This window comes from Trichomycterus rosablanca, chromosome 4 (genome assembly GCF_030014385.1).
Source record: "Trichomycterus rosablanca isolate fTriRos1 chromosome 4, fTriRos1.hap1, whole genome shotgun sequence".
Taxonomy (NCBI): Eukaryota; Metazoa; Chordata; class Actinopteri; order Siluriformes; family Trichomycteridae; genus Trichomycterus; species Trichomycterus rosablanca.
The window spans coordinates 34959701-34970662 of record NC_085991.1 but is presented as its reverse complement, the minus strand read 5'-3'; positions in this window follow the sequence as shown (position 1 = coordinate 34970662).

The window sequence follows — 10962 nt, the reverse complement described above, 5'->3', positions numbered from 1 at the left end:
CAAATTTTGCCATGTCATGACAGTTATCCAAGAGCTAAGTCACAAAACATGCAGGAAAACAATGTGCAATGTGAATTTCTTCCATGTAAGACAAATATCGTTTCACCTGTCTGAATCCCATGACAAGGCTACATGATGTAATAAATACACAACGATTCAGATATCAAAAACCAGGAAAACAAACCCTTGTTATGTTGTGGTTTGTATCTTGGCAGACTGGTCTAATTTTTATCTACTGCTTCTTTCTGTCTCAATTCTGCAGAATGGTGCACTATTTATGAGAGATTGCTGGACATTGTATCACCATGCATTGTTTATTTATTTATATGTGTGTGTGGGGTGTGAAGGGTGGAATGGAATACAAATAGAAAAGGGGTTTCCAACTCCACCAATGTCAATGTTTGTGTCTTTCTTCAAATAAAATGTAATGTCCCATTTAGTAATGCTCCCACCACCATACTTCACTGTGCATATGGTGTACTACATGCATTTGCATCTTTCTAGTTTTTGTGTATGATGGAGATAATTGCAATGCAAACCACCTGTATTGACATAACACATAGTTTTGGTGTTTACTTTTCCTGTAAATTGATGTTTAATAACCTAATGAAACCTAAAGCAATATGTACCAGACTTGAGTAGTTGTTTTCCCTCTCCATTCTTAAGTGTATGTATGTAAGGAAATAAGTTTTGAGACCAATATATGTACAGTAGGTATTCAGCAAACTATCATTCAATAGCAAAAACTGTAGTCAAATTTAAGAACACAAGTCAACATCAACTTTATGTAGCTGTATGTACTGAATGTAAAAGAAATATACCCTACTTTAATTATATGTAGTCTATGTGTGGTGCTTACCAACTTCTGTAGATTAGAAGTTAACCAGTTCCTGTGGCTGTAAAACAAGCCCAAATCATCACGCCTCTACCATGTTGGTTCGTTCCTGATGACCAAACATCTTTACCTTTTTCTCTTCAGTCCAAAAGATACTGTTTCATAAAGTTTGTGGTTTGTTCAGAAGTCATTTTTGCAAACCCATGTCATGCTGCCACATTCTAGTAAGATAAAAACGGCATTATTATCCTAGCCATCCTTTCATTAAAGCCATACATGTTCAGTCTATTTTAATTGTGTTGTTACAAACAAACATTATAGTCCTCACAAAAGTAAGTAGGTATAGCTTTTGGGTTTTCCTTAATGTCTCTGAGCATAAAACAGCTTGATCTTGGAATGCATTTGCTGGCACGTCCACTTCTGGGAAAACTGGCAATTTGAAGGCTCTACATTGTTAACACTCTTTTCTTATGTAAAAATTTAAATTGTTTGAAGGTTGCTTAATTACCCTTCCCAGATTGATGACCGGCAACAATTGCTTTCTCTGTAGTTATGGCTGATGTCTTTTCTTCTTGTCCTTTCTTCTTGGCATGATGTAGACACATACATCTCAGTTCTCCAATACTGGCAACATGGCAATATTGTAGTGAATGCTGTTTGTTAGGAGAAACTACTGATGACATATGATTTTAATGACAGGTTTTCCAGACAAGATTCTAAATGTATGAAGGTCTGATTCTGAAAAATGTACACAGAATTTAAACACAGAGGGTTTACTCAAAGTTTTTAGACCAACACATTTAATCTGTAATGCATAATGTTTGCTGGTGACAATGTAAAATATTACTATTAACAATAATGATGGGTTGTTATAAAGATGGAAATCATGACTTGGACTTTTGGCTAAATAGTCTACATAATCTTGAAAACTATAACTATAAAAGTATGTCTAAGTATTCCTATATTCATTATCCACCCAAAACCCATAATTCCAACAGATCAATTAAAGCATTGGTAAATAAATAGGCCAATTAAACTTCTTACCCTGGTGCCCCACAGTCTCTAGAACTACCTCTGTATTTTGTGTTGTTTCATCACTGGAATGGACACTAACTCTTGCTGCCAACCACCATTTTCCACTCTAAACTGGTAAGGGGCCCTTTAGTGGCCCTGCAATTGGCACAGAGAAAATACTTCAAAATTAAACACTAATCATTAGTGTGTGTGCAAACATTAGTTCTCTTCCTATGAGACTCTCAAGCGTTCGTATTGTCTGCTTTATGGCTTTCAATGATCCTTCAGAAGCTTAATCCAGTGTGCAGAGAGCCACACCACTTCAATTAATTGATCCTTATACAGGATCCAGTGGTGTAATTAAAGGGGAAAAGAGGAAGATTTGTTCCCTTTAGACAGTTCATTGAGATTTAACTCTCCAACACAAATCAACTAATTAATTTCCTTATTAAAGCTATAGAACCTCAAGATATATGTTTACATTATAAGTTAGAAATGACTTATAGTTATGAAGTAATAGATTTACTCAGTGCACATGCTGACGGTGAGCATCTTATATGTGAAATGAGAAAATGTCAGAGCTTAGTGCATTTTTGTAGTTGCCTACAATCAGTTGTCAACAAAGATGCATTTTTAGTGTGTGTGTGTGTTAGTGCAAAATGTCTGCATTTCTTATAAACATTTCTATTGTGAATTATGGTATTTTAAAGGCCATTTCAAGATTGAACATATGGCTTTATAATGCATTCCTAGCTTTCAGAACAGTGCTTACAATAAGGTTTATAAGAATACTTTTGGAATACATTTCAAATACATTTTGTGGGAAAACCAACATCAACACCAACAAAAAAAAAAAAACCCTGTTACCTTGAGGGGGGATTGCTGTGTGTCAAACCAATTAAGACTACAATGTAGATTTTTTTTATATGTAATCTATAAACTGAAGAACAAATTCAAGTACTCCCACAAAACACAATGAGGACATTCAAAACTAAAAATAAGTAAATAAATAAATAGGGCGGCATGGTGGCTTACTGGGTAGCACTGTCACCTCACAGCAAGAAGGTCCTGGGTTTGATCCCCAGGCGGGGCGGTCCGGGTCCTTTCTGTGCGGCATTTGCATGTTCTCCCCATGTCTGCGTGGGTTTCCTCTGGGAGCTCCGGTTTCCTCCCACAGACCAAAAACGGGCAGTCAGGTTAATTGTAGACACTGAATTGCCCTATAAGTGAATGAGTGTGTGTATGTGTGTGTGTGTGTCTGCCCTGCGATGGACTGGAGTCCTGTGTGATAGGCTCCAACACCAATCCCCCCCCCTCTTTGTGGTCTGTTTAGATGTAATTTTTGCAAACCAACATAATGCTGCCACATTCTTGTAAAATAGAAGCAGCTTTATCCTAACCACATAAATGTTGTTACAAACAAACATTTATAATCCTCTCAAAGGTATGTAGGTACAGCTCTTGGGTTTTCCTTAATGTCTTTAAGCATAAAACAGCTTGACCTTGGACTAAATTTGCTGGCACGTCCACTCCTGGGAAAACTGACAACTGCCTTTAAGGCTCTACATTCTTAATACTCCTAAAATAATTAATTTAAACTTGTTTGAAGGTTGCTTAATTACCTTTCTCAGATTGATGACCGGCAACAATTGCTTCTCTGAAGTTATGGCTGATGTCCTTTCTTCTTGGCATGATGTAACATACATCTCAGCTCTCCAATATTGGCAACATGGCAGTATTACTCTTATTTCATGTGCACAGTATTAAAGATGGTATAATAAAATATAGTATTATTATAAAATGCCTGGCAATTTGTAGTGAATGCTCCTCATGTCTGAATGTATAAAGGTCCTGAAAATGTACAAAGGATATAAACACAGAGGGTTTACTTAACGTTTTTAGACCAACACATTAAATGCTGCAATGCTTAATGCTGGTCACAATTTAAAATATTACTAATAACTATAATAATGGGTTGTTATAATGATAAAAAGCATGACTTGGACTTTTGGCTAAATAGTTCACATAATCTATACATGTTGTAATTTATTATTTATAATATATTATTATTATGTATTATTTATTTAAAGTGAATCCAATAACTTGAAAACTATAACTATAAAAGTATGTCTCAGTATTCTTAAATTCATTATCCACCCATTATCCACCCATAATTGATGCTAACTGGATAAGCGGATAGGGAAATGAATAAATGAAAGAATGAATGAATGAATATATGGATATATGGTGTGCCTGCTCTCTCCTGTGCCTCCCTGTCCCTAGGTGGAGCTTTGACTAAAATGGAGTACTTAGTTGTGCTTCCTGCTGGAAACTTATAAAAGAGGAAGACAAACTCTAAGACTCCTTTTGATGACCTGAATTGTTTAACTTTCCAAGTTGAATTAAGTATAGCTTGGCTTGAACAAAAAGACTTTTGTGGATATAAATGAAGACCTGAAGACCTAAATAGATGCAATAACCACAATCACAACATTACACAAAATAAAATAATTTTAAATAACATACATTAAGTCTAAGTGTAATCTACTATGCTAACAATGCTATATTAAAAGTAAAGTTTATGCTGTATTCTAGATAAAATAAACATCTGTTACCGCCATCATTAAACAACACAGGTGGTCAATTGTACAATAACTGCAACGGCTGGGTAATTCTCACTTCCTTTCTCATTGTTTGACTCAAAATATGTCTTTGGAAAACTAAAGTCCCTGTTTTGGCTCAAATGCAAACTTTTTCCAATGATGTTATGTCACCTGTGCCTTGGCTTGTACAAAAGTCTAACCATAATGCCAGGTTGGTAAACAGAGCGGAGTACCTAACAAAAGGCAGAGAGAAGTCCTGAAATAAATCAATAGATTGGCCAATAAAGCATTTATTTATGTTAGCAGTAAGCTTAAACAAGCATATAATAAAGCTTTTAGGTCAGATATTAAAATCTGAGAAGTAAATACTAATTATACACTGATCAGCCATAACATTAAAACCAGCTCCACTTACTATACATACCTTTTTAACCTGCTTTCACCCTGTTCTTCAGTGGCCAGGAACCCCACAGGACCACCACAGAGCAGGTATTATTTAGCTGCTGATGATTCTCAGCACTGCAGGACCAATGACAAAGTGGTGGTGTGAGTGTGTGTTGTGCTGGTATGAGTGGATCAGACACAGCAGCGCTGCTGGAGTTTTAAAATACCAAGTCCACTCACTGTCCACTCTATTAGCCACTCCTTCCTAGTTGGTCCACCTTGTAGATGTCAGAGACGATCGCTCATCTATTGCTGCTGTTTGAGTTGGTCATCTTCTAGACTTTCATCAGTGGTCACAGGACGCTGCCCACAGGGCGCTGTTGGCTGGATATTTTTGGTTGGTGGACTATTCTCAGCCCAGCAGTGACAGTGAGGTGTTTAAAAACTCAATCAGCATTGCTGTGTCTTATCCACTCATACCAGCACAACACACACTAACACACCACCACCATGTCAGTGTCACTGCAGTGCTGAGAATAATCCACCACCCAAATAATACCTGCTCTGTGGTGGTCCTGGGAGAGTCCTGACCATTGAAGAACAGAGACTATTGAAAAACAGATGGACTAGCCTCTAGCCTTAGCCTAGTGGTTAAGGTACAGGACTAGTAATCCAAAGGTTGCTGGTTCAAGCCCCACCACTGCTCGGTTGCTGCTGTTGGGCCCTTGAGCAAGGCCTTTAACCCTCAGTTGCTCAGACTGTATACTGTAACAGTACTGTAAGTCACTTTGGATAAAAGCGTCTGCTAAATGCTGAAAATGTAAATGACTACAGTCAGTAATTGTAGAACTACAAAGTGCTTCTATATGGTAAGTGGAGCTGAAAAAAGGCTAGAAACAAGGAGGTGGTTTTAATGTCATGGCTGATCATGTATGTTACTGTATATGTTACTGTAATGCTCAGGCTATATAAAGTTCTTCTCTAAAGACAGTAAGGGAGGAAGGATTGATTTTTTTTCTTTTATATTTATTTATTTATACATTTTTCAACATGATCAAATGCTGCATTTTGTAATGTTGCAAGGGGTGGGTGGTGAATGTGTGATTGTATCTCACTTGTAGAAGTGTTGTCTACTCATAATTGCAAATTATAAAGGCCGCAAGCTAGCAAAGCAGCCCAAAACTATATTCTCACTTCACCATCCTTCACATGGAACATATTGGTTCAAAAACATAACATGGTCCCAAAAACACTGTGCCATTACAACTTGTTTATTTCAAAACTTAATGCATGACAGGAGCAATTTTCTGTGGTTACAGTCAGTAAACAGAATTGAATTTCTTTTTTTTTTCTGAGGCACCAGCTCATTGCAAAAAAAAAAAAAGTTCTGAATACTCTGTACTCACTATTTGTGGGCTTGTTATTACACTATGGATCAATAAACACTTTGGTCTAATGCTTTTTTTATAATTTTTTTTTTTTTTATTCCTTTACAATTGTTATAAATATATCTTAACAGCTGTGCTATAACTGCACTAATCTTAGAATCTTATTAATATATAAACAATAACAACATAATCTATTGATTAAAAATCATGGGAGGTTTTTAATGATAATCCATTTAAAAACAATGAAAATTGTAAAACTACATTACAATTGTAAAACATTTTACTTTCGTCAGACAAGTAATATTGTTTGACTAATTCTATAAATATTTGAGAATATGTAGAATAGAATGCCTTCATTTGTCATATATACACATACAGATGTACAGTACAACAAAATTCTTTCTTCGCATTTTCCAGCTTATTATTATTATTTTTTTTTTTGGAAGCTGCGGTCAGAGCGCAGGGTCAGCCATTGTACGGCGCCCCTGGAGCAGAGACTGTTAAGGGCCTCGCTCAAGCGCCCAACAGTGGCTGCATGGCAGAGCATTCAAGCTCTCAACCTTTCAGTTAATAGTCCAAAGCGCTAACCACTAGGCTACCACTGCCCCCATGTCGGATATACAAAATTATTCATTTTAATTACATTTTTACTTTCCTTTATCATTGTATCAAACACAATGTGAACTAAAGGTGCATAACTGTGTTTATCACCACTGGAGTGCCACATATCTGCACATTTAAGGGATTACCATGCTCTCATGTTAAGCTGCAGTTTGTAATGAACTGAAATGAAATACATCAAATGCCATAAAGACAAAGAGTGAGTGGAAAAAAGGGAATGAAGCAATGTGAGAGAGAAACCTGTATCTGCATGACAAAAGTGAAACCTGAAACTCTACAGTGAGAGAGAGACAGATCTTTCGCTGTCAAGAGGAAAGAAAAAAGAGCATAGCTGAAGATTTGAATCTCCTCATTGCCAGCAAGGTCAAGTGGTATATGACACTTTTAGTACATAGACACTGGCATTCAGATCATCTTCCAGAACTCGGGTTAAATTGAATGGTAGTGAATCTTATTTCATTTTCTGGCTAGACATTCCCAGTGCAACTTGACTAGACTCCTGGGGCTTGTTACAAAGTGCAGAATTTTGTATACTCTCAACATGAATGCTAAAATGCTTCTTAAGCTGGTAATACTTGGCATGAATAAATATCACAAACCCCACTGTTGAACATCTGGACATCAAAGAAAATAAATAGTGGCCGGACTATTAAAATTTCACAAAGAACACATCGACTCATCCGGGTAATCACAAAAGAAGCCAGGTGCACCTCTAAAGAACTGCACAATAGGAAAGACACTGAGCAAATTGGCATCCATGGGAGAGTAGCAGCGGTGCAAACCACTGCTGGCCAAAAAGAGCACAAAGACTCGTCTTGCATTTGCCATCTAGCTGAACCCTAAGTCTAAGAGAAGTTCAGCAGAACAATTGTTGTTGGATATAAAATGCAGCAATGCATATTAAGCTGGTCATTAATTCAGGCATGCTAATCAAGCTAAACAGGGATCTTAATTTTTATTTATATATTTTCGGGAAGATTGGCCTACATGCTGAGACACTTGGCCTATCTAGTTCTGTCTTTCCCCTGTGTCTCAATGAGAACAGTGACTGACGTCATCAAATAAGGAGGATCAACACTTGTAATAAAGTGGATCTATTTTACACACACACACATGGAATACAAAATCTTGAGTACACTGTATCCTCAGCCAATCAGTGTTCTAGCTAGATGAGTCACATGATATTTGTAATTCAGGTCATAAATGTTCAAAAACATCCCTTAAGATAGTGTGGCTATCATGGCCTGCTACAGTAGTGGAAGATGAACTAGAATCACTGCTGTGTGTTTAGCAGACATGATGCAGGGGACTTCAGTATAGTGTAGTGTGGAGATGTTTCAGTATTTGGCTGCATTTATTTGTCCTTTCATTCTTATTACTCTCACTGTCCATGCAGCTGATAAATTTGGTATAGCATGATGCTGCCACCACCACATTTTACTGTAGGAATAATAGTAGCAAGGTGATTTGCAGTGCTTTCCTTAACAGTAATTTTTACTTGATGTATGGAGTGCTGCCAAGAGTTCTTTCTGATCTTCCTGTCTGAGGTCTAATTTGACTGAACAGCCAACTCTAGGAAGGTGTAAACTTGTGCCAAGCTTCTTCCATTTCAAAATTGATACCATTGTGGTCCACCCAAAGCCTTAGATATCGTTTCACGTCTTTGCCCTGATCTATGCTTTAGACTTTGACTTGGTTTTATCCTGACAAAGCAGTATAAATTGTGAGCTTTTATAGATCAAGGTGTGTTTCTTTCAAAACTATGTTCAGTCAGTTTAAATTGTGATAGGTGGACTTTCATTATTTCAAAATAATTGAAGCAAACAATGTACCTAACCATAATTCTGAGTGCCAGAGGTTCTGAATAATTTGTGAATACGAGGTTTTACTTTTGTCATTTAGGGTGGTTAAGAGTAGATTGAAGGGTAGAAATGGCAATTTGATACAATCAAAATCAAATCCACAATACAATGAATTGTGCATGATGTCAATGAGTTTAAATACCTTATTAATTAACATTTGTTGTTTGTATAATTAAAATCTACACCATTCACAAAAATTCAGCATGTTTTGTCATTTTGTACTAGACAAACTAACATTAATATAAAAATGATAAATATGCTGATACTTTTTCTGGCATGTACTTTAACTAAGAGACTTAAAACATAGGAAAATATTTGTCATCAAAAATATAAAGAAATGTATTAATATTTGCAGATAATTCTATCAGAAACCAGATTTTAGGAATTACATGGAATGATATAGGTTTATATGGAAGTGTTAGCCCTTCTTTAATTTAACTTACTATTAGATAATGTGACTGCACATATTTAAGTGGGCCGAAACACTGACATAGACCTATTTCTGCTTAATTTTGATTGTATATATTATTGTAAAAGAAATCGAAATAGTTACACGTCATAAAGGCACGTTTTGGTGAATTACTGTTTATGTAGCTCCTACTGGTAGAACTGCTGGACAGTGAAAGTGTTTTCCTGTATTTTTGAATCATGCGTGTGCTCGATGCTTACTTTAGGATATTTTCTCCTTCTAGCTCTAATACAACATAATTTGCTGTACCAATATAATCTCCTGGGTCCTGTATCCCCTCAAATAAGCCGTGATACAATTTATATGGTCTCGATTAAATAAACAGTTATTGCAGGATTTTTTTTCATCACTGTGTTTATTTGTTCATGTCAACAGCACATAAAATTTTGATTTAATTGTCTAATCTTATAATGGAGGAAAGATTGAGAATTGGCTGTGCACACAAACACTTCAATTGACAAAGTCAATTTTTACAAAGTGGTAAAGTGGTTTTTTAAATTCAGAGAATAATGTAAGAAAACCATAAAACCTGGAACACAGAAAGCTTCAAACTCTAATGGTCTGAGGCTGTGTATTTAAGCATTCTCCAATGCTTTATTAAATTCTCAATTAACAGATGACATTAGCAGAGTTTCAGATGAGAAGGAAATTCATTTTAAAAAGTCATTGCACGGCCACTGGTTATAAAAGGTAATCAATAGGATTAGTCATTCTCTAGCATGGTTTAATTCTGCAAATTATTGACCCAATGCTTTAGCATTTTCTCTTTTTTCAGCTCATTTAATGTGTGTGTGTGTTTTGTAATAAACACTAATTAGCAGGTTGCATAACATCTTATACATGGAAAAATCCTTTGACACTCCATTGTTTATATTTTGCTAGAGTAAGTAAAGCTTTACATTAAGAATCTTTACATTGGGTGGGGATGATGACCATTTGTATCCAAAACAAAGGAAATAATGTACAAACCCAATTGGGATATTTTGTTAAAAGCAATAAAAACAAGAATCTGTGATTTCTTAATTCTCTTGACTCTATTTACACTGATCAGCCATAACATTAAAACCACCTCCTTGTTTCTATACTCGCTGTCCATTTTATTAGCTCCACTTACCATATAGAAGCACTTACTGACTGTAGTCCATCTATTTCTATACATACTTTTTTAACCTCCTTTAACTCTGTTCTTCAATGGTCAGGACCTCCACGGGGCCACCACAGAGCAGGTATTATTTAGGTGATTGATCATTCTCAGCACTGCAGTGACAATGACATGGTGGTGGTGTGTTAGTGTGTGTTGTGCTGGTATGAGTAGATTAGACACGGCAGCGCTGCTGGAGTTTTTAAATACCATGTCTAATCATTGTCCACTCTATTAGACACTCCCACCTATTTGGTCCACCTGAGACAATCGTTCAGCTATTGCTGCTGCTGTTTTAGTTGGTCATCTTCCAGACTTTCATCAGTGGTCACAGCGCCCTATGGGCAGCGTCCCGTTGGCTGGATATTTTTGTTGGTGGACTATTCTCAGTCCAGCAGTTACAGTGAGGTGTTTAAAAACTCCATCAGCGCTGCTGTGTCTTATCCACTCATACCAGCACAACACACAATAACACATCACCACCACGTCAGTGTCACTGCAGAGCTGAGAATAATCCACCACCGAAATAATACCTACTCTGTACTCTGACCATTGAAGAACAGAGTAAAAGGAAGTTTAAAAAGTCTGTAGAGAAACAGATGGATTACAGTCAGTAATTGTAGAATTACAAAATGCGTTTATATG